This window comes from Scyliorhinus canicula, chromosome 17, assembly GCF_902713615.1.
Source record: "Scyliorhinus canicula chromosome 17, sScyCan1.1, whole genome shotgun sequence".
In the NCBI taxonomy this organism is placed as follows: Eukaryota; Metazoa; Chordata; class Chondrichthyes; order Carcharhiniformes; family Scyliorhinidae; genus Scyliorhinus; species Scyliorhinus canicula.
In genome coordinates, this window is record NC_052162.1 from 95,948,664 (window position 1) to 95,973,774 (window position 25,111).

Below are 25,111 nucleotides of genomic sequence, written 5' to 3' on the forward strand. Positions count from 1 at the left end.
AAGAGAGAGAGAGACCCTGGGAGAGAGAGAGAGACCCTGGGAGAGAGAGAGAGACCTTGGGAGAGAGAAAGAGAGAGACACTGGGAGAGAGAGAGACAGACAGACCCTGGGAGAGAGAGACAGACCCTGGGAGAGAGAGACCCTGGGAGAGAGACAGACCCTGGGAGAGAGGGAGAGAGAGACCTTGGGAGAGAGAGAAAGAGAGAGACCCTGGGAGAGAGAGAGAGACCCTGGGAGAGAGACAGACCCTGGGAGAGAGGGAGAGAGAGAGAGACCTTGGGAGAGAGAGAAAGAGAGAGACCCTGAGAGAGAGAGAGACCCTGGGAGAGAGACAGACCCTGGGAGAGAGAGAGAGAGAGACCCTGGGAGAGAGAGTGAGAGACTGTGGGAGAGAGACAGACCCTGGGAGAGAGAGAGACCCTGGGAGAGAGAGCGAGACCCTGGGAGAGAGAGAGACCGTGGGAGAGAGACCCTGGGAGAGAGAGAGAGTGAGAGACCCTGGGAGAGAGAGAGAGAGAGATCCTGGGACAGAGAGAGAGAGAGACCCTGAGAGAGAGAGAGAGAGAGACCCTGAGAGAGAGAGAGAGAGAGAGAGAGACCCTGGGAGAGAGAGAGAGAGACCCTGAGAGAGAGAGAGACCCTGGGGAGAGAGAGAGAGAGACTCAGAGAGAGAGAGAGACCTTGGGAGAGAGAAAGAGAGAGAGACCTTGGGAGAGAGAAAGAGAGAGACACTGGGAGAGAGAGAGAGAGAGAGAGACCCTGGGAGAGAGAGAAAGAGAGAGACCCTGAGAGAGAGAGAGAGAGAGAGAGAGACCCTGGGAGAGAGAGAGAGAGACCCTGAGAGAGAGAGAGAGAGACCTTGGGAGAGAGAAAGAGAGAGACACTGGGAGAGAGAGAGAGAGACAGAGACCCTGGGAGAGAGAGACAGACCCTGGGAGAGAGAGAGAGACCCTGGGAGAGAGACAGACCCTGGGAGAGAGGGAGAGAGAGCGAGACCTTGGGAGAGAGAGAAAGAGAGAGACCCTGGGAGAGAGACAGACCCTGGGAGAGAGGGAGAGAGAGAGAGACCTTGGGGGAGAGAGAGAAAGAGAGAGACCCTGGGAGAGAGAGAGAGAGAGACCCTGGGAGAGAGACAGACCCTGGGAGACAGACCATGGGAGAGAGAGAGAGAGACCCTGGGGGAGAGAGAGAGAGAGAGACCCTGGGAGAGAGAGAGAGAGACCGTGGGAGAGAGACAGACCCTGGGAGAGAGAGAGAGACCCTGGGAGAGAGAGAGAGAGACCTTGGGAGAGAGAAAGAGAAGACACTGGAGAGAGAGAGACAGACAGACCCTGGGAGAGACAGACCCTGGGAGAGAGAGACCCTGGGAGAGAGGGAGAGAGAGAGAGACCTTGGGAGAGAGAGAAAGAGAGAGACCCTGGGAGAGAGAGAGAGACCCTGGGAGAGAGACAGACCCTGGGAGAGAGGGAGAGAGAGAGAGACCTTGGGAGAGAGAGAAAGAGAGAGACCCTGGGAGAGAGAGAGAGACCCTGGGAGAGAGAGAGAGAGACCCTGGGAGAGAGACAGACCCTGGGAGAGAGAGAGAGAGAGAGACCCTGGGAGAGAGAGTGAGAGACCCTGGGAGAGAGACAGACCCTGGGAGAGAGAGCGAGACCCTGGGAGAGAGAGCGAGACCCTGGGAGAGAGAGAGAGACCGTGGGAGAGAGACAGACCCTGGGAGAGAGAGAGAGACCCTGGGAGAGAGAGAGAGTGAGAGACCCTGGGAGAGAGAGAGAGAGAGATCCTGGGACAGAGAGAGAGAGAGAGAGAGAGACCTTGGGAGAGAGAGTGAGAGAGACCTTGGGGGAGAGAAAGAGAGAGACCCTGGGGGAGAGAGAGAGGGAGAGAGAGAGACCCTGGGAGAGAGACAGACCCTGGGAGAGAGAGAGAGAGAGAGAGAGACCCTGGGAGAGAAAGAGAGCCCCTGGGAGAGACCCTGGGAGAGAGACAGACCCTGGGAGAGAGAGAGAGAGAGACAGACCTTGGGAGAGGGAGAGAGACAGAGAGACCCTGGGAGAGGGAGAGAGACCCTGGGAGAGAGAGAAAGAGAGACCCTGGGAGAGAGAGAGACCCAGAGAGGGAGAGAGAGACCTTGGGAGAGAGAAACTCTGGGGGAGAGAGAGAGAGAGAGAGACCCTGGGAGAGAGAGAGACCTTGGGATAGAGAGAGAGAGACAGACCCTGGGAGAGAGAGACAGAGACCCTGGGAGAGAGAGAGAGACCCAGGGAGGGGGGAAAGGGAGAGATAGAGAGAGAGAGAGAGAAAGACCAAAGGAGAGGAAAGGAGAGAGAGAGAGACCCGGGTAGAGGGAAGGAGAGAGAGACCAGGGGAGCGGGAAGGAGAGAGAGACCCGGGGAGAGAGAGAGACCCGGGGAGGGAAGGAGAGAGAGACCCAGGGAGAGGGAAGGAGAGAGAGACCCGGGGAGAGGGAAGGAGAGAGAGACCCTGGGAGAGGGAAGGAGAGAGAGATCAGGGGAGAGGGAAAGAGAGAGAGACCAGGGAGAGGGAAGGAGAGAGACCAGGGGGAGAGGGAGAGAGAGAGAGACCAGGGGAGAGGGAAGCAGAGAGAGACCAGGGGACAGGGAAGGAGAGAGACCAGGGGAGAGGGAGAGAGAGAGAGACCAGGGGAGAGGGAAGGAGAGAGAGACCAGGGGAGAGGGAAGGAGAGAGAGACCAGGGGAGAGGGAAGGAGAGAGAGACCAGGGGAGAGAGAAGGAGAGAGAGACCCGGGGAGAGGGAAGGAGAGAGAGAGAGAGAGAGACACGGGGAGAGGGAAGGAGAGAGAGAGATCAGGGAAGAGGGAAGGAGAGAGAGAGACCCGGGCAGAGGGAAAGAGAGAGAGACCCGGGGAGAGGGAAGGAGAGAGACCCGGGGAGAGGGAAAGAGAGAGAGACCCTGGGAGAGAGAGAGACCTTGGGAGAGAGAGAGAGAGACAGACCCTGGGAGAGAGAGACAGAGACCCTGGGAGAGAGAGAGAGACCCAGGGAGGGGGGAAAGGGAGAGAGAGAGAGAGAGAGAAAGACCAAGGGAGAGGAAAGGAGAGAGAGAGAGACCCGGGTAGAGGGAAGGAGAGAGAGAGACCAGGGGAGCGGGAAGGAGAGAGAGACCGTGGGAGGGAGAGAGAGAGAGACCCGGGGAGAGGGAAGGAGAGAGAGACCCGGGGAGAGGGAAGGAGAGAGAGACCCGGGGAGAGGGAAGGAGAGAGAGACCCTGGGAGAGGGAAGGAGAGAGAGATCAGGGGAGAGGGAAAGAGAGAGAGACCAGGGGAGAGGGAAGGAGAGAGACCAGGGGAGAGGGAGAGAGAGAGAGACCAGGGGAGAGGGAAGCAGAGAGAGACCAGGGGACAGGGAAGGAGAGAGACCAGGGAGAGGGAGAGAGAGAGAGACCAGGGGAGAGGGAAGGAGAGAGAGACCAGGGGAGAGGGAAGGAGAGAGAGACCCGGGGAGAGGGAAAGAGAGAGAGAGAGACCAGGGGAGAGAGACATGGGGAGAGGGAAAGAGAGAGAGACCCGGAGAGAGGGAAGGAGAGAGAGACCAGGGGAGAGGGAAGGAGAGAAAGACCAGGGGAGAGGGAAGGAGAGAGAGACCCGGGGAGAGGGAAAGAGAGAGTGACCAGGGGAGAGGGAAGGAGAGAGAGAGACCAGGGGAGAGGGAAGGAGAGAGAGATCCGGGGAGAGGGAAAGAGAGAGAAACCCGGGGGAGAGAGAGAGAGAGACCAGGGGGGAGGGAAGGAGAGAGAGACCCGGGGAGAGGGAGAGGAGAGACCCGGGGAGAGGGAAGGAGAGAGAGAGAGAGAGAGAGAGACACGGGGAGAGGGAAGGAGAGAGAGAGATCAGGGAAGAGGGAAGGAGAGAGAGAGACCCGGGCAGAGGGAAAGAGAGAGAGACCCGGGGAGAGGGAAGGAGAGAGACCCGGGGAGAGGGAAAGAGAGAGAGACCCTGGGAGAGGGAAGGAGAGAGAGAGAGAGACATGGGGAGAGGGAAGGAGAGAGAGATCAGGGAAGAGGGAAGGAGAGAGAGAGACCCGGGGAGAGGGAAAGAGAGAGAGACCCGGAGAGAGGGAAGGAGAGGGAGAGAGGGAAGGAGAGAGAGATCCGGGGAGAGGGAAGGAGAGAGAGAGACCCGGGGAGAGGGAAAGAGAGAGAGACCCGGGGAGAGGGAAGGAGAGAGAGAGAGAGAGAGAGACATGGGGAGAGGGAAGGAGAGAGAGATCAGGGAAGAGGGAAGGAGAGAGAGACCCGGGAGAGGGAAAGAGAGAGAGACCCGGAGAGAGGGAAGGAGAGAGAGAGACCCGGGGAGAGGGAAGGAGAGAGAGACCCGGGGAGAGGGAAGGAGAGAGAGACCCGGGGAGAGGGAAGGAGAGAGATCAGGGGAGAGGGAAGGAGAGAGAGATCAGGGGAGAGGGAAGGAGAGAGAGATCAGGGAAGAGGGAAGGAAAAGAATTATAGGCCGGTGAGCCTTACGTCAATAGTAGGGCAATTATTGGAAAATATTCTTCGAGATAGGATTTACTCACATTTGGAAACAAATGGACTTATTAGTGATGGACAGCATGGTTTTGTGAAGGGGAGGTCGTGCCTCACTAATTTGATGGAGTTTTTCGAGGAAGTGGCATAGATGATAGATGAGGGAAAGGCAGTAGATGACTTCAGTAAAGCCTTTGACAAGGTACCTCACGATAGACTGGTACAAAAGATGAAGTCACATGGGATCAGAGGAGAGCTGGCAAGTTGGATACAGAACTCACTTGGGCACAGAAGACAGAGGGTAGCAGTAGAATGGTGCTTTTGTGAATGGAAAGGTGTGACTAGCAGCGTTCCACAGAGGCTTCTGTTGTTCATGGTGTATACAAATGATTTGGAAGAAAATATAGCTGGTCTGATTAGTAAGTTTGCAGACGACACAAAAATTGGTGGAGTTGCGAATAGTGAAGCGGATTGTCAGAGGATACAGCAGGATATAAACTGGTTGGAGTCTTGGTTGGAGAAATGGCAGATGGAGTTTAATCCGGACAAGTATAATCCACTTTGGAAGGTCCTGTGCATGTAGGAATTACACAATAAATGGTAGAACTCTTGCGAGTGCTGACAGGCAGAGAAATCTGGGTGTGCATGTCCACTGATCACTGAAAATGGCAACGCATATGGATAAGGTGGTCAAGAAGGCATCATACGGCACACTGGCCTTCATTGGTCGAGGCAGTAAATATAAAATTGACAGCTCATGTTGCAGCTGTACAAGATCTTAGTTAGGCCTCATTTGGAATAGTGTGTACTATTCTGGTTGCCACACTACTAGAAAGATGCAGATGCTTTGGAGAGGGTACAGAAGTGGTTTACGAGGACTTTGCCTGGTATGGAGGGCATTAGCTATGAGGAAAGGTTAGATAAACTCAGTATGTTCTCACTGGAACGACAGAGGTTGAGAGGCGGCCTGTTAGGGGTGTACAAGATTATGAGTGGCATGGAATGAGTGGATAGTCAGATGCTCTTTCCTAGGGTAGGAGAGTCAAGTACTAGGGGACATAGGTTTAAAGTGCGTGTGGAAAAGTTTAAAACAGATGGGCGAGGCAAGGTAGGCCTGGGGGGGAGGGATGGAGAAATACACCCAGAGAGAGAGAGAGAGACCCGGGGTGAGAGGGACCTGGGGGGAGAGACCTGGGGAGAGGCACAGAGAGACGAGCAGGAAGGAGAGAGAGACCAGGGGAGTGGGAAGGAAAGAAAGACCCAGGGAAGAGAGGGAGTGAGAAAGACCTGGGGAGAAGCAGAAACCCGGCAAGAGGGAGGGAGAGAGAGACCAGGGGAGAGAGAAGGAGAGAGAGAGACCCATGGAGAGAGAGAGAGATCCGAGAAGAGGAAAGAGACAGCAATCTAAGGGCATGGGGAGAGACTAGAGAGATGGGGTGATAGAGAGACCCGGGGAGAGAGGGAGAGACCCGGGGAGAAGAAGGGACAGAGCAAGAGACCTGGGGAGAGGAAGGGAGGGAGAGAGAGAGACAGAGAGGGGGAGAGAAAGTGACCCAGGGAGAGGGAGGGAGAGAGAGAGACCCGAAGAGAAGAGAGAGAGAAATAGACTCCTGGCGAGGGGGAGAGAGAGAGAAAGACGGAGGGAAAGAGCAAAAGAACGAGGGAGGAAGAGCAAGACCCAGGGGGAGAGAGAGAGAGACCCAGGAAAGGGAAGGTGAGAGAGACCCGAGGAGGGAGGGAGGGAGGGAGGGGAGGGAGAGAGAGAGAGAGAAGACTGATTGACTGACAGAGAGAGGGAGACACAGGGAGATTGATCTGAGGACAGGGACAGAGAGAGATAGACCCAGGGAGAGGGGTAGAGGGAAATAGAATCAGGGAGAGAATGAGAGAGAGAGATCGACAGAGGGAGAGAGAGGAATAATAATCTTTATTAGTGTCACAAGGAGGCTTGGTAGCACAGTGGATAGCACTGTTGCTTCACAGTGCCAGGGACACAGGTTCGATTCCCAGCTTGTGGGAGGAAACCGGAGCACCCGGAGGAATCCTACACAGGCACGGGGACAAAGTGCAGACTCTGCACAGTGACCCAAACCGGGAATCAAACCCTGTTCCCTGGCGCTTTGAAGCAACAGTGATAACCACTGTGCTACCGTGCCACTCCATATAAACCAGGGAGGAGAGAGATCTGGGAAGTGGGTGAGCGTGCTGGACTCGGGAAAGGAGAGGAGAAGGAATCAGGGAGAGAGCAAGAAAGAGATGTACATAGGGAGAGAGAGATAAACCAGGGAGGTGAGAAAGACATCCAGGGAGTGTGTGAGAGTGCTGGACCCGGGGAGAGAGAGAGAGAGACAGAGAGACCAGCGAGAAGGAGAGAGAGAGTCCAGGGGAGTGGGAAGGAGAGAAAGATAAGATGAAATGAAAACCGCTTATTGTCACAAGTAGGCTTCAAATGAAGTTACTGTGAAAAGCCCCTAGTCACCACATTCCGGTGCCTGTTCGGAGAGGCTGGTAGGGGAAAGAGAGAGAGACCCGGGGGGAGGGAGGAATAGACCCGGGCAGAGGGGGCGAGAGAGAGAAACCCCGGGAGGGGAAAGAGACCTGGTGGGGAGAGAAAAATATACCCGGGGAGAGAGAGACCCGGGGAGAGACCGGGGAGAGGAGAGAAATAGACCGAGGGAGAGAGAAAGACCTGAGGAGAGGCAAAGAGAAATCCGGGGAGAGGGAGGGAGAGAGAGAAGGGGAGAGAGAGAGATAGACTTGGACGGAGTGAGAAATAGACCCAAAAGAGACAGAATGTGAGACAGACAGATCAACCTGGGAAGAGAGAGAGAGATGGACCTGGGGAGGGAGGGGAAGAGAGATCCGGGGAGACGGAGAAAGAGAAAGACCCGGGTGTGTGTGTGTGTGAGAGAGGATCCTGGGGAACCACAGAACGAAAGAGCCATAGAAAAAATACAACATATTCAGCCCGTAATGTCCATGCAGACCCAAAGACACCCAGGTGCCCTTTCTAATCCCATCTTCCTGAACCCATAGCCCAGCGGCTTACAGCACCCACTCCAGCTACCTTTTAAAAGAGTTCAGGGTCTCTGCCTCCACCACAAACTGGGGCAGCGATTTCCAGACACCCACTACCCTCTATGTAAAAAAGGTTTTTTTCATGTCCCCTCTAACCCTTCTGCCACTTACCTTGAATCTATGACCCCTTGGTTTTTTTAACTTTCTGCCAAAGTAAACAGCTTCCTCCTGTCTGCTCTATCTCTACCCCTCACAATTTTGTATATCTCAATCATGTCACCCCCTCAGCCTTCTCTGTTCCAAGGGAAACAACTCCAACCTCTCCAATCTCTCCTCGTAGCTACAATTCTCCAGCCCTGGCAACATTCTGGTCTTCACAGCACCCTCTCCAGAGCAATGGCATCCTCCCTGTGGTGACCAGAACTGCACACAGTATTCTAGTTGTGGCCTCATCAGTGTCTTATATAGTTCCTTCATTATATCCCTACTTTTATATTCTACACCTCTGCCAATGAAGAACATTCCATATACCTTAACAAGCAGGGTTCTGAGCAATGTGGAGGAACAGAGAGATCTTGGGGTTTATGTCCATAGATCTCTGAAGATTGCCACTCAAGTGGACAGAGCCGTGAAGAAGGCCTATAGTGTGTTAGCGTTTATTAACAGGGGGCTTGAGTTTAAGAGCCGCGGGGTTATGCTGCAACTATACATGACCCTGGTGAGACCACATTTGGAGTAATGTGTGCAGTTCTGGTCACCTCACTATAGGAAGGATGTGGAAGCATTGGAAAGGGTGCAAAGGAGATTTACCAGGATGCTGCCTGGCTTGGAGGATAGGTCTTATGAGGAAAGGTTGAGGGAGCTAGGGCTTTTCTCTTTGGAGCGGAGGATGAGAGGCGACTTAATAGAGGTTTATAAGATGATAAAGGGGATAGATAGAGTGGACGTTCAGAGACTATTTCCTCGGGTGGATGTAGCTGTTACAAGGGGGTATAACTATAAGGTTCGGGGTGGGAGATATAGGAGGGATGTCCGAGGTAGGTTCTTTACTCAGAGAGTGGTTAGGGTGTGGAATGGACTGCCTGCTGTGATAGTGGAGTCTGACACTTTGGGAACTTTCAAGCGGTTATTGGATCGGTATATGGATCATACCAGTGACAGGAGTGGGATAGCTTGATCTTGGTTTTGAACAAGGCTCGGCACAACATTGAGGGTCGAAGGGCCTGTTCTGTGCTGAATGTGGTGGTATAACTAGGAGGTTTACGGTACCTATCTGCCATTGATGCAGAGCACTCGCTGCCCATTGGCTCAGGTCGGTCGTGTGCCTCTCTGCTGATTGGTTGAGGCTAGTCATGTGACTGCTCACCCATTGGCCGCGAGGCAAGTAGTCCCGCCTACGAGGCGGGGTATAAGAACCCGTAGGACCCAGCAGTCGGCCTTTCTCTGTAAGTCGACTGTCGGGCTCACAACTAGTTGATTAAAGCCTGATATGTGGAACTTCTTCACGACTCGAGTCCGATTGATGGTACATCACTGTACTGTTCTATTCTATGTTCTAACCTATCTACCTGTACCGCTACCTTTACATACGCGCCAAGATCTCTCAGTTTATCACAGCTATTGTCTGCCTACATGATCCACTACATGGCCTTTTTGTGTCATCTGAAAATTTCCCAATTGTGCCCCCACCCCCACGTTTCAGTGCAAATCAGGGAGAGAGAGATTTAAAAAAAGAGATGTGGGGAGGAGGTAAAGACCTGGTGAAAGGGAGAGGAGGTTGTGAGGAGGGGAGGGCGGAAAACCCTAGAGTGAGTAATGAGAGACCAAATGGAAAAGAGAGGGAGAGAGATTGGGGGAAGAAAGTGATGGCTTGGCAGGGAAAGAGGGATGTGATTGGAAGAAAAGTGGGGAGGTAGAGGAGTTAAGAGGATAAGCGGAGGGTGGCAGTGGGTGGGTGGATGGGATGAAGGGTTGCACAAGTAGTTTGGGCGCAGTGTGTGGCATTGGGGCGAGCCTGTACATGGTGAGGCTGGATAGATAGAGTGGGCATTCAGAGACTATTTCCTCGGGTGGATGTAGCTGTTACAGGGGGGGGGGGGATGGTGGGAAAGGCAGGGTGCAGTGGATGGTGCGGGGGGTGGGGAGAATGGGTGGCTAGGAAGGTTGAAAATCAGTTATCTGGAGAATGAGTGGGGTAATAGGTGGCCTGGGGAGGGTGTGTGGAATAGAGACTTTGGCTGGATGTGAGTTGGAGAGTAAGTGGCTGGTGGCAAAAGAATAATTGGGGCGAAGATGGTGTGGGGGAGTTGTGGGGGGGGTGAGGCAGTGGGTGGGGGATATAATGAGCTGAAAGGGAGAGAAATTGGGGCACATAGTGAACCATTATCTGCAGGGCTAGTAGGATTCGGAGGGAGTTATGGGGATAGAATGGGGTTAGAAGAAGCAGCATTGGGTTTTAGAAGAAGAGGAGACTGAAACAAGGGAAGGGATCAGGAGGGGAGGGGTTTAGAGCGAGGTGGTGGCATTTAATGGTGAAGAGGGAGCCGAGGGAAAGGTTTGATTATTGATAATGGGAGGGAGATCTGTTGAATAAGAGAAATTCGAAAGAGGTGTGGAGCAGGATGGGGAGTTGATCTTTTTTTAGAAAATATTTTATTGAAGGACTTGTAATTTTCACAGTTTAACACATTAACATCTCTTGAACAACCGTGCAGACCGGCACACGTAAAGAAAGAAAGAAAACAACCTACCGAACAACACTCCCTACTCCCACCCCCCCCCCCCCCGCTCGATTCCCTCGCCTCCCGTCAACTATATTCTCTGTCCCATTGTAACATTGCCATGCCTCCTATTTTGCTCTCCCCCACCCTCCCAACGTTTTTACTCCCCTTACTGCTGTCGTTCAATTTTCCTTGAAGTAGTCTATGAACGCCTGCCATCTCAGGGCAAACCCTTGAATTGATCCTCTCAAAGAAACTCTGCCATAGCGCTGACCCACACCCCCGACTTTGGAGGCTCCGAGTCCCTCCATCCCAGCAAAATCCATCTCCGGGCCACCAGGGAGGAGAAGGCCAGAACATCAGCCTCCCTGCCCCCTCCCCCCCTTTGGCCCCAGATCTTCCGACGCCCCAAATATTGCCAGTATTGGACTCGGAGTTACCCTTCCTTCCAAGACTTCTGACATAACATCCGCATACCCCTGCCAGAATCCCCTCAGTTTCAGACATGCTCAAAACATGTGTACATGGATTGCCGGGCTACCCCCACACTGCCCACATCTGTCCTCCAACTCCTCAAAGAACCTGCTCATCCGTGCTATCGTCATGTGGGCCCTGTGGACCACCTTGTACTGGATCAAGCTAAGTCTGGCACACAACGAGGATCGGGGCTTTTTCCCACAGCTCGAATTCTATCTCCCCACCCAGCTCCTCTTCCCACTTCCTCTTCACCTCCCTGATAGGGGCTCCTTCCCACCATCAACTCCTTGTATATCTCCAAGACACTCTCCTCTCCAATCCCTGTTTTTGACATCACCTTATCATGTAACCCCCTCAGGGGGCGGCGAGGGAAACCAGGAACCTGCCTCCGGACAAAATTCCATACCGGGAGGTATCGAAGCTCGTTCCCGCCCGGCAACTCAAACTCCTCCTAGGATGGGGAGTTGATGACAGATGGGTAGGAGATGGGATTGAAGGGCGAGTGAATGCAAAATAGGAATGAAAAGTGGGGAAGGGAAAATCCGAGAAGAAAACTCAGAGGAAACTTGTGGGCTGGGGAATGGATTTTGCACAGGAAGAGAAGGGAATACTGGAGAATAAAGGGAAGGGAATACTGGAGAATAAAGGGCTGGGAAATGGAAAAGGTGGGAGGTGAATGGGGGAATAGGCAGGGAATATTGGAAAAGGGTAATATCGGAGAGGGAAAACGAAAGGGGTGGGAGTAGGAAATCCCATATGGTGTCTAAGGAAGGAAGGAGGAAATTATGATGATGGTTGGGAGAGAGAGTTAAAACTGGAAAATAAGTCAGATGGGAATTCGCAATGAATACTGATGAGAAGGATCCAATTGGGATGATGGTTGGGAAAGGGGGAGAGGGGTAATTAAAGGGAGGGAAACAAATGTCAGAATAATTGGGAAAGGGAATAAGAAATTGGGATGAAGGCTGGAAAGGACAGGAAAATTTAGGAGATAGGGGTTGGGGTAAAGGAGGAGCGAGGCAGTGATGGGAGAATGATTGACAGGGAAATTGGAAATAAAATGGAGCAGCATCGCATAATAAAAAGGCTGAAGAGAAAGAGAAACGAGGTAAATGGAGATGGAAAACAAGATGAAGGGACGTAACCTCACCTAACCTGTACAGCTTTGCACACTGAGAGGCAATTTTGCATGGCTGATCCACCGAACCTTCACATCTTTGGACTGTGGGAGGAAACCAGAGAACTGTTGCAGATATGGAGAGAATGTGCAAACTCCAGATAGAGGGGCGTGATTTACCTAAATGCGAGCAAAGTCAGACAGCGAGTGTGTCTAGCCGCGTGTTTCCTGGGGCTCACAGCGCTGAGAAACACAACGCTATTAAACACCACTCGGATTAGTACGGTCGAGGCTACATAGAGCCCCTTTTCTTCATTTAGGAGCTCTGCTCGCCAGAACCCCTCAGTGTAGTGAGAGCCCCCGACGCAATCCCCGACCACTCCCCAAGCCCCAACACACTCCTAACAATACCCACGCAGGGCACCCCTGGCCGTGAAAAATGCCAGCTTGGCAGTGCCACATGGGCATTTTGGCAGTGCAAGGCTAGCACCCAGGTGGCACCAGCAGTGCCAGGGTACCACCCTGCACAAAGGGCATGAACCCAAGGGCGTCCAATCCCCTGTGAGACCCCACGGGTTCCGTTCCTCTGGTCTCCATTTGTGGCAACCAGTTTTGTTTTTTCAAAAAATATACTTTATTCATGAAATCTCTAATAAACATTACAGAACATTTCAAATTGTCTTGACTGTACATTTCCATCAAAGTTACACGTTCACTTGTCTTCCTTCCATTCAATTGGGATGACATTACACACATATACCTCTTTACGTCACAATTCCAGTGCTGAACAGTGCTCGCCCGAGGACTCTGTAGCAAAGGGGATAGATTCTCAACGCTTCGGGTGCCTTGGGAAACTGCATATCACAGTGAGACTAGCTGTCTCACTCTAATATTCAGATTTGCCCAGAACGTATCCCGCCACAATGTGCGGGATTTACATCACAACGTCTTGCACAATCACATTAGTTCACGTGAGGCATTGCGTGCAGGGTCTCCCAACTTCTATTGGCCATGTTGCACTGCGGCAAGCTGCTTTTCAGGGGCAGTGTGGCTTTTCAATCACGTCCAGGGTGTGGATAACGTTATAATGTAACCCCCCCCCCCCCCCCCATGTGTCTAAATTATTCATCAAAATTGTAAAGCATGGACCCAAAAGTGAACCTTGGAAACACTGCTGCAAACCAGCCCCCCCGCAAAGTCTGAAAAACATTAATTCCGCCACCAGCCTTTACTTTCTATCACTGAGCTAATTCCAGATCCATACCAGCACTTTCCCCTTCATTTCATGGGCTTAGGGCAGCACGGTGGCCTAGTGGTTAGCACAACCGCCTCACGGCGCTGAGGTCCCAGTTTCGATCCCGGCTCTGGGTCACTGTCCGTGTGGACTTTGCACATTCTCCCCGTGTCTGCGTGGGTTTCGTCCCCACAACCCAAAAATGTGCAGAGTAGGTGGATTGGCCACGCTAAATTGCCCCTTAATTGGAAAAAATAATTGGGTAATCTAAATTTTAAAAAAAAAAATTTCATGGGCTTCCATCTTCTTAACAATCTTCTTGTGTGACACTCTATTGAATGCATCCTAAATGCTCATAAATACATCTACATCGATCAAGCTTCTCTGCTACCTCATCAAAGAGCTCAATCAAATTAGACATGATTTACCTTGAACAAATCCAAAGTGGCTCTCCTTGATTAACCTCGATTTCATCCCGTCACTGTATTTCGGCTGACTAATCTTCCGTTTCCAGGTTTAGTTCTCACTCTCTAATTAAGATTCTAAAATTAGCAGTTGGTTGGCCAGTAGAACCCAGAGAGGGAATTGTCATCAGCCTGAAACAATAGGGTCACACAAAGGTCTGTTTTCAGACCTCTTTTATTGAATGTCTTCATAAAATCGGAGCCACAAACGCAATGGCTAAATCTGAAGATGAATTGGGAATCAGGCAATTAAATAGCTGAAGTGATTCAAGATGGAACAATGCAGTGTGTTTCACATGGGCACAAGGAAGCCCAGGAAGGCACATTGACTTAAATGGAATGAAAGCATGGAAAATGAAAGAGATTCTGACTGATAATATATTGAAGTTATTGCGACATTCTTCTGTAGAACCAGAGAAAAGTTACGGTGCTGAAAGGGATATTTAGCCCATCATGTTCGCACTGGCTAAAACAGAGAAATAGAAGAAAGTAGCTGCTCATTCTAATGCCATTTTTCAGCATCTGGCTATCACATAGAAGACGGAGGGTGGTGGTAGATGATAAATTTTCATCCTGGAGCCCAGTCACCAGCGGTGTACCACAGGGATCAGTGCTGGGTCCTCTGCTATTTGTGATTTTTATCAATGACTTGGATGATGGAGTTGAAGATTGGGTTAGTAAATTTGCTGATGACACCAAGATTGGTGGAGTAGTGGATGTGGTGGAGGGCTGTTGTGGGCTGCAAAGAGATATTGATAGGATGCAGAGCTGGAGAAAGATGGAGTTTAACCCTGATAAGTGTGAGGTGATTCATTTTGGTAGGACAAATTTGAATGCGGATTACAGGGTTAACTGCAGCGTTCTGAAGAATGTGGAGGAGCAGAGAGATCTCGGAGTTCATGTCCATAGATCTCTGAAAGTTGCCACCCAAGTGGATAGAGCTGTGAAGAAAGCCTATAGTGTGTTTGCATTGATTAACAGGGGAATTGAGTTTAAGAGCTGTGAGGTTATGCTGCAACTGTACAAGACATTGGTTAGACCACATTTGGATCATAATGGTCACCTCATTATAGGAAGGATGTGGAAGCATTGGAAAGGGTGCAAAGGAGATTTACCAGGATGCTGCCTGGATTGGTGGGTGGGTCTGATGAGGAAAGGTTGAGGGAGCTAGGGCTTTTCTCATTGGAGCGAAGGAGGATGAGAGGTGGCTGAATTGAGGTGTATAAGATGATGAGAGAAATACATAGAGTGGACTTTCGCGACTTTTTCCTCAGGTGGATGTAGCTGTTACACGGAGGCATAACTATGAGGTTCATGGTAGAAGATATAGGAGGGATGTCAGAGATAGGTTCTTTACTCAGAGAGTGGTTGGGGCGTGGAACGCACTCCCAGCTGTGGCAGTGGAGTCGGACACTTTAGGAACTTTCAAGCATTTATTGGATAGGCATATGGAGTGCACTAGAATGATAGGGAGTAGGTTGATTTTATCTTAGTTTCAGCCTAGTTCGGCACAACATCGTGGGCCGAAGGGCCTGTACTGTGCTGTACAGATCTATGTTCTATGTTCTGGTAGCCTTGCAGGTTCCAGAACTTCAGATGCAAGTCCTGGTACCTTTTAAATGAGTTGAGCATTTCAGTCTCAACCACCAACTTTTCTTTTTAATAAATTTAGAGTAGCCAACTCATTTTTTCCAATTAAGGGGCAGTTTAGCGTGGCCATTCCACCTAACCTGCACAATTTTGGATTGCGGGGGCAAAACCCACGCAGACATGGGGAGAATGTGTAAACTCCACACGGACAGTGACCCAGAGCCGGGATCGAACCTGGGACCTCGGGTCACCGTGCTGCCCCTCAATCACCAACTTGGGCAGTGAAATCCAGACACCCACCACCCTCTGGGTGAAAAGGTCTTTCCTCATGTACCCTCTGATAGTTTTTCCTCATGTCCCCACTAACACTCTGTGACTGCGAATAAGGTAGATCAGACATTGGGATGTGTTAAAAGGCCAATGCTAAGCTGAAACAGTGGGAGAACCCTCTCACTTTTTAAATGATTGTTGTGATTGCCCTTGGAGAGCTTTGTGCAGCACTCGTCAGAATGGTACAAAACCGATGTGAAAATATATGTTAGGCTACCAAGGAGAGGAACCAGAACATGGGGATGGAAGGATTGGATTATGTAAATCAAGCATTTTTTCACTGGAAAAGAGAAGGGTGAGAGATGATTTGATCATATTTTTAAAGATTCCTGAGAACTGGTGTCCAGAACTGATAAACGTTACCAGATGGGGTACAACTTTATATAACTAGAGCATGACTTTTACTCCTTTGGTATTCTGCCCCTTGAGATGAAACTAACATTCCATTGTTGTTAAGATTATTGTACCTGAACACTGCCTTTAGTGATTTATGGACATGGCTCGCCTTATTCTCCATGCTCATCCACAGTTCCCAGTCTATGACTATTTGAAAAATACTCTTAGCTATTTCTCATAGGTGGTTGACCTCACATTTTCCCATATTAAACTTCATCTGCCAATGTTTTGGCCACACACTTAATCTATGTTGTCCCTTTACAGCTGCGTTGTTTTGTGTACATATTTGGAACAGCTGATAGAAATGCCCCTTTCTCAATTGTTTGAAATTCTGACTACTTACAAAGCAAGTGTTAATGTCCAGTTCTTCGATCATAACATTTTTGTGAGAGTAAAAGCATTCCTAGTCATTGTGACAAGATTGTTAAAAATTCAGGGTTTAAGTGCTTCCGGGGATGGGAACTTTTCCTTTTATAAGATGTATGTTGGAATTCTTTTAAACTCATAATGGTTATGAAAAATAGAATGAAGAACTTTAATTTGTTTAATGTTTTGCAATTTTTACGCTGAAGAATGCAAATCTACATTCTAGTTAAATGTTGGAATGGAAAGTTGAAAGCATACTTGTGTCCTATGAAATTGAATAGCCATTTGAATCGTCTCCCTCAACAGTTAATGAATTGGAGCTATTAGTTAGCCAGTCATTCAATTTTCCTATACCTTTTTTGGGTTTATATTTGGCTTACAGTGAATGAGTAGCTAATAGCTCTAATTATTTTTTTTTGTTTTTGTTAACTAATCTTAGAAGCCTCATCTGGATGTAAGGGTAAAAATTCATGACAGAACTTGTGTATATTTAATGACCCAAAGGCTCTCCTGGAGCTTGTATGTTCAAAATGATTAATCTGTGTAATAAACTGATTACTAAAGTTAAAAAAAAAAGGGGCAGCACGGTAGCATGGTGGTTAGCATCAATGCTTCACAGCTCCAGGGTCCCAGGTTCGATTCCCGGCTGGGTCACTGTCTGTGCGGAGTCCTCCCCGTGTGTGCGTGGGTTTTCTCCGGGTGCTCCGGTTTCCTCCCACAGTCCAAAGATGTGTGGGTTAGGTGGATTGGCCAGGCTAAATTGCCCTTAGTGTCCTAAAAAATAAGGTTAATGGGGGTTGTTGGGTTACTGGTATAGGGTGGATACGTGGGCTTGAGTGGGGAGATCATTGCTCGGCACAACATCGCGGGCCGAAGGGCCTGTTCTGTGCTGTACTGTTCTAATCTAATCTAAAACTCCCATCTACATTATTGACTGCACCACCTAATGTAGTGTCATTTGAAAACTTGGCCATATGACTCGCTGTTCCTTTGTCTAATTCGTTTATAAATAAAATGAAAAGCTGATGCCCCATATATATCACTAGACACATGCTGATTTGACCACACACCGAGTAATTCCTATTCTCTGTCTTCTACCTCCTGACCAATTCGCTGATCATGTCAATAATTACAGGCACTCTTATTATTAACAGTTTCTTCCGTGGAACCTTGTTCAATGCCTCCTGGAAATTTATATAAATACGATTTAGACACTTATTGATCCAGGATATTAATTACCTGCTCAAAATATTCAACTAGTTTGTTAAATATAACTTACCCTCTCCAATTCCTGTTTGTGCTCTGCCTTCGTTAACATTTGTTTAAGTTCTTAGTCACTCTGTCCTAATTAACACATTCTAGTAACTCCTTCACATTAACAGGCTTATAATTGTGCCTGCTACCTGTCTTTAATAATGGAGTGATATTGGCAGTTTTCCAATCCATGGGACAAGTCCTGAATCGAGGGAGTTTTGAGCAATCTTGACTGAAGCATCTACAATTTATTCACCTCCTTCTTTTAACAACGTGTTGTGCAAACCATTGGGTCCTGGGGGTCCTAGCTTTAATCTCATTGTCATGTAGTTTACTTATACTGCATTGATAGTCATTCCTATTTCTTTGTTTTTAATTTTCTGTGTATCTCTAATAGTTTGTCATCGCCCTCTACTGTGAAGACCAAAACAAAGTAAGTATTCAGTCCCCACCTCAATGAATTCCGGGCTCGACATGATGTTGAACTCTTCTTTCATCGCCTTCGTCTCCGTGCCCACTTCTTTGGGCAAGAATCCTACCCCTGTTCCACTGATCCTTTCATGTGCCTCCAACATTCTGCCTCCAAGTGGACCCCCCCACCGGGACAATTACCCGTCCTTAATCTTTTCATTGAGAACTGTCGACGGGACATTGGCCGTCTTAATTTTTCTGCCCCCCTCACCCATTCCAACCTCTCTCCTTCTGAACTTTCTGCTTTTCACTCTGTCAGGTCTAACCCCAACTTTGTCATCAAACCTGCCGACAAAGGGGGTGCTGTTGTCGTCTGGTGCACTGACCTCTACCTCGCAGAGGCTGAGCGCCAACTCTCCGATACTTCCTCTTACCTCCCCCTGGACCATGACCAGACCACTGAACATCAAACCATTATCTCCAACACCGTTAGTGACCTCATTTCCTCCGGATGCCTTCCCCCTACGGCTTCCAACCTCATAGTCCCCCAACCCCGGACAGCCCGCTTTTACCTACTTCCCAAAATGCACAAAAAGGACTGTCCCGGCAGGCCCATTGTGTCAGCATGCACTTGCCCCACCGAACTTATTTCCTCGTATCTTGACTCCATCTTCACTCCTCTGGTCCATTCCCTCCCCACCTACATCCGGGATTCCTCTGATGCCCTGCGTCATATTGACAGCTTCCAGTTCATGGGCCCTAACCGCATTCTATTCACCATGGATGTGCAATCTCTCTACACCTCCATCCCACACCAGGATGGCCTGAGAGCCCTTCGCTTCTTTCTCAAAAACAGACCCGGACAATTCCCATCCACCACCACTCTCCTCCGCCTGGCTGAACTCGTTCTATCTCTCAACAACTTCTCCTTTAACTCATCTCACTTTCTCCAAATCAAAGGTGTAGCAATGGGTACCCGCATGGGTCCTAGCTACGCTTGCCTTTTTATGGGGTATGTGGAACATTCCTTGTTCCAGGCCTATCCGGGCCCCCTCCCACAACTCCTTTGCCGATACATTGATGACTATTTTGGTGTCATGCTCTCGCCCGGACCTGGAAAAATTCATCAACTTCGCTTCCAGTTTCCACCCCTCCATCACTTTCACCTGGACAATCTCAGACACTTCCCTTCCTTTCCTTGATCTTTCTGTCTCCATTTCCGGCAATAGGCTATCCACTAATATCCACTACAAGCTCACTGACTCCCACAGCTATCTGGACTACAGCTCTTCACACTCTACTCCCTGTAAGGACTCCATCCCTTTCTCTCAACTCCTTCGCCTCCGTCGCATTTGTTCCGACGATGCCACTGGTGCTTCGAAATGGTGCTTCGAAAATGTGTTCCTTCTTCCTCGACCGTGATTTCCCACCTACAGTTGTGGACAGGGCCCTCAACAGTGTGCGATCCATCTCCCACGCCACTACCCTCGCCCCCTCCACTCCCTCCCAGAACAAGGATAGAGTCCCCCTCGTTCTCACATTTCATCCCACCAGCCTCCGTATGCAATGCATAATCCTCCGCCATTTTTGCCAACTCCAGCGTGATGCCACCACCAAACACATCTTCCCTTCACTCCCTCTGTCAGCATTCTGCAGAGACCGTTCCCTCCGAGACAATCTAGTCCACTCCTCCACCATACCCAGTACCTCTCCCATCATCCATGGCACCTTCCCATGCAATCGCAGAAGGTGTAACACCTGCCCCTTTACCTCTTCCATGCTTAACATTCCAGGCCCAAAACACTCATTCCAGGTTAAGCAGCATTTCACTTGCACCTCTTTCAATCTGGTCTATTGCATTCGCTGCTCCCAATGTGGTCTCCTCTATATCGGAGAGACCAAACGCAGACTGGGTGATCGCTTTGCTGAGCATCTTCGGTCTGTGCGCATTCAGGATCCTGACCTTCCTGTTGCTTGCCATTTTAACAAAAGACCGTGCTCCCATGTCCACATGTCTGTTCTTGGCTTGCTGCAATATTCCAGTTGTTATGCTTCTTGAAAGAATGCTCGAAGTCGTCTTTAGGTTAAGGATGATTTATTGTGTCCCACAATAAATTACAGATTACACTTGAGAAAAGGCTGCTCTTCAATGTTCTGCAACTAGGCCCCAAACAGACTAGCACCCTCCAGCTTCTTGCACCTCTTGCCACTCCAACCCCTCCGGTTCCAAGTGGCGGAGGCGGGCCTTCGGCGTTCCTTTTATGGGTGTCCCCGCGCTGCCCCCTGGTGACTCAGGCGAGGAACACCACATCCCCCTTCTTCACTTTTTTTTTTTTTTTTTTTTTTTTTTTTCGTAGTTGCAGAGCTGTAGTAAAACACAAAGGTAAAGAGTTAGGTTTATATATGTATATACACAGAACAGGGCAGGGCGATGCATTTGTCAGTCCATGTTCACAGGTTCAGACGGTCAGGTGCACGTCTGATCCGTGTAGACCTCCTGAGTGGGCTTGGAGATCCAGGGTCGTTTGTGTCCGTGCGGACATCTGCTGCTGGGGTGTCAGGAAGATGTATGACCGTGTCCTGTGGATCCAGTGTGTCCTGCAGATCGAGTGTCGGAAGGACCCGTGGACGAGGTGTGACCTTCAGAAGGTCTCGCCGATTTCGTCGAACCATTGTTCCATCATCCGACTGCACGACGTAGGACCGTGGCGATGTTAGGCGGAGGACCACCGCCATTTTGGACCAACCCCCAGCTGGGTTTCGCAGCCTCACTGTGTCGCCGATGGCCAACGGTGGCAGTACCTTGGCCTGCTTGTCATAGTGCTGCTTTTGCGCTTGGCGCTGTTGACGCATTTGATCCAGGACAGGCGAGTGATCAGGATTGGTGAAGTGTAGCGCTGGTAAAGTTGTCCGCACATCCCTGTTGAAAAGCATCTGAGCTGGTGATAGTCCCGAGCTCAAAGGTGACGAACGGTACGATAGGAGGGCCAAGTGTACGTCAGATTTGGAGTCCGCAGCCTTGCTGATGAGTTGCTTGACTATGTGGACACCTTTCTCCACCCTGCCATTCGATTGCGGAAAGTGGGGACTCGACGTTATGTGCTGGAAATTGTAAATCTTGGCGAAGTCCGTCCACTCCCAGCTGGCAAAACAAGGACCATTGTCGGACATGACCGTCCGTGGGATGCCATGCCTGGAGAAAGTTTCTTTGCAGGCCTTGATGACGGCTGCTGCTGTGAGATCCGGGAGTTGCAGGACTTCCGGGAAGTTGGAGAAGTAGTCAATGATCAGGACATAGTTGCGGCCCATGGAGTGGAACAAATCAATGCCCACTTTGTCCCATGGTGACGTGGCCATCTCATGCTGCTGCAGTGGCTCCTTGCATTGTGCCGGTCGATGTCTTTGGCACGTGTCACAGGAGAGCACCATGTTGGTGATGTCCTCGTTAATCCCTGGCCAGTAAACAGATTGGCGCGCTCTCCTTTTGCATTTTTCGGCACCAAGGTGCCCTTCGTGAATCCTGTGGAGGATGTCCGCCCGGAGAGCCATTGGAATGACGATCCTGTCGTTCCGCAGTATAATGCCATCGACCACGGATAGTTCAGTCTTGACATTCTGGAACTGTGGGCACCGCCCCTTTGGCCAGCCATGCTGCAGGTTGTGTAGGACTTGAAGGAGGGTGGCGTCCTCCTGTGTCGCCTGACGAATTTGCTGCAGCTTCTCATCCGTTGCCGGGAGCGTCTCCTTGCACCACTGTGCATGAGCTTCCACATCATTGATGGACGCCAGTGGCGGGTTGTCAGCGTCCATGGCTCGTGATAACGTGTCAGCTATCACAAGGTCCTTGCCAGGGGTGTAGACCAGCGTGAAGTCGTACCTGCGCAACTTCATCATCATGCGCTGTAGGCGCGGCGTCATATCATTGAGGTCCTTGTCAATGATATTGACCAGCGACCTATGATCCGTTTCCACGATGAAAGTGGGGAGACCGTACACATAGTGGTGGAATTTGGTCACTCCTGTTATTAGCCCTAGGCACTCCTTTTCTATCTGTGCATACCTGCACTCTGTGGCGGTCATCGCCCGTGAAGCGTAAGCCACTGGAACCCAGTCCAACTGGTCATCCTGTTGCAGTAGCACAGCACCAATCCCATGTTGACTGGCGTCAGTGGAGATCTTGGTAGGTTTCACCGGGTCAAAAAATGCAAGCGTTGGAGCTGCCATCAGCTGGTATCTTAGATCATCCCATTCAGCCTGGTGAGCCTGGGTCCAGGCAAACTCCGTGTCCTTCCTTGTCACGTTCCTCAACGCCTTTGTCCGTGCTGCCAGGTTGGGTATGAATTTACCAAGGAAGTTGACGAATCCCAGGAACCTTAGAACCGCTTTCTTGTCCTGTGGTCGCTGCATGCTCTGAATTGCAGCGATCTTCTCAGCGTCCGGCTTCACCCCGTGCTCTGAGATTGTGTCGCCCAGGAATGTCAGAGAGGACTGTGCGAAAGTGCACTTGGCCCGGTTGAGCTTGAGTCCAAAGTGGTGTATCCTCTGGAAGACTTGCTTCACCCTCGCAATATGGTCTTTCTCCGTCGCCGACCATATGATGATGTCATCCACATAGACACGTACGCCTTCGATGCCTTCTACCATCTGCTCCATGATTCTGTGGAAGATTTCGGATGCAGATATAATGCCGAAGGGCATCCGATTATAGCAGTACCTTCCAAACGGCGTGTTGAAGGTGCATAGCAGGCGGCTGGACTCATCGAGCTGCATTTGCCAGAAACCCTGTGAGGCATCAAGCTTGGTGAAGATGCGAGCGTTTGCCATTTCGCTCGTGATTTCCTCGCGCTTGGGGATCGGGTAGTGTTCCCTGCGAATGTTCTTATTCAGGTCTTTGGGATCTAGACAGATCCGAAGTTCACCAGACGGCTTCTTGACGCACACCAGCGAGCTGACCCAGTCGGTCGGCTGTGTGACTCTTGAGATGACGCCTTGAGTCTGGAGACGCTGAAGTTCGGCTTTTAGCTTGTCCCGCAATGGAGCCGGGACCCTCCGTGGGGCATGAACAACCGGTATGGCTGTCTCTTTGAGCAAGATTCTGTACGTGTAGGGCAGTGTACCCATGCCCGAGAAAACGTCGGGGTGGTCGGTGAGTAGCAGCTGTATGTCCTCGTAAATGCGTGATGATGCAGCCGTGTGCATGAAAATCCGCTGAATGAGCTGCAAATCCTTGCAGGCTTGAGCGCCGAGCAGCGAGGACCTGTTGTCTTCCACAATCTCAAAGCGTAGGCCTGTTACGACAGTTTTGTTGGCAACTTGTAGGTGGCAGGATCCCTTGGAGATGATCGGGTTGCCGTTGTAGTCAGTGAGCTTGCATGCTGCAGGTAACACCTCGTGCGTCCCTGGGACCGATGCGAGATCTTTGCTCGTTAGCAAGTTTGCTGAAGCTCCCGTGTCCAGTTTGAACGTGATGGGGAAGTCCTGTACGTGCACCGTGGCAGTCCATTCACTTGCAGAGTTGATGGCATGCACGTGTCGAGGTTGTGTCGTCAGCTCCTGTGGTCCCGCTGTGGCATTAATAATGCCAATGCTGTACGTGTGCTCCCAGGAGTTGAATTCTTCATGGTCGGAAAAATTGTCGCCGGGAGCCTGAGTGTTCGTGACATCAACCGTGCGGACTTTCAGGTTGCCATGCCGTTGAGTGGACGAGTGAAATTTAGCTGTGGATTGACATTGGGAGGCAAAGTGATTCATTTTTGAACACTTTCTGCACCTTTTTCCTTGGGCAGGACATTGCCCTTTTAAGTGGGAGGAGCCGCAGTAATGACACGTCATGACGTCATGCGTATGCTGCGTTCGCGCATGCGCATTGCGGTTTTCAGACCAGGGCCGGTATTGCGAGTAGTGCGCATGCGCGGACCGATCACTTCCGGGATCGCGTCTTTCAGGACGGTGCGCATGCGCAGACGGGCCAGAGAACGGAAGAGACGGCCTGGAAAACGGAAGAGACGACCTGTGAGGGGAATTCACCATCTTTATATCGTCCTCGTGGTGGATGTTTTGTAAGGAATGTTTTTCAAATAGCTCCTGTACCTGCTGCATTTTCTGCTCCTGTAACAAGCATTTTTCTATGGTAGTTTTTAGTGTTAAATCGTTTTGCAGTAATAGTGAGTCTCTTAGTTTTTTGTCAGCAAGACCATAGATTAGCTGATCTCTGATGAGTGAGTTTGTTAAATCACCAAAGTTGCAGCCTTGTGCCAGCAAGCGTAACTCTGTGACCAAGTGGGTGATAGTCTCCCCTTGTTTTTGGAGTCTGTGACGGAGGGTGAATCTTTCAATGATTTCATTGGATTGAGACTTATAGTGTTCATCCAATTTTGCCATTATCACTTGAAACTTAGTTTTGTCTTCAGTATCCGCATATGTGAACGAGTTATATGTGTCTACCAGTTGCTGGCCACACGATGTGATTAAAAGTGCAATTTTCTTTCCATCGGTGGCTGTATGTAAGTCCTGAGCTAACAAGTACATTTCAAATTGTTGTTTGAACATTTTCCAATTATAATTTAAATTACCTGTAGCTCTCATTGGCGCTGGAAGTACCGTGTGTTCCATTGTTGCAGAAAGTCGTCTGAAGTTGAGAGGCTGCAAAGTCTGGTGGCCTGCCTGTTGCTGGTGCTTCTTCTTTGTCTGCTGTCTTTGTCTTTCTTTGTCTTGCTGGTAGCGCTGGTTCCCTCTGTTCAGAGAATCCACTCCTGTACCATGTTATGCTTCTTGAAAGAATGCTCGAAGTCGTCTTTAGGTTAAGGATGATTTATTGTGTCCCACAATAAATTACAGATTACACTTGAGAAAAGGCTGCTCTTCAATGTTCTGCAACTAGGCCCCAAACAGACTAGCACCCTCCAGCTTCTTGCACCTCTTGCCACTCCAACCCCTCCGGTTCCAAGTGGCGGAGGCGGGCCTTCGGCGTTCCTTTTATGGGTGTCCCCGCGCTGCCCCTCGGTCTGTGCGCATTCAGGATCCTGACCTTCCTGTTGCTTGCCATTTTAACAAAAGACCGTGCTCCCATGTCCACATGTCTGTTCTTGGCTTGCTGCAATATTCCAGTGAAGCTCAACACAAATTGGAGGAACAACATCTCATCTTCCGGTTAGGCACGCTACAGCCTTCCGGCCTGAACATCGAATTCAACAACTTCAGATGATCAGCCCCACCTCAACCCATTTGTTTT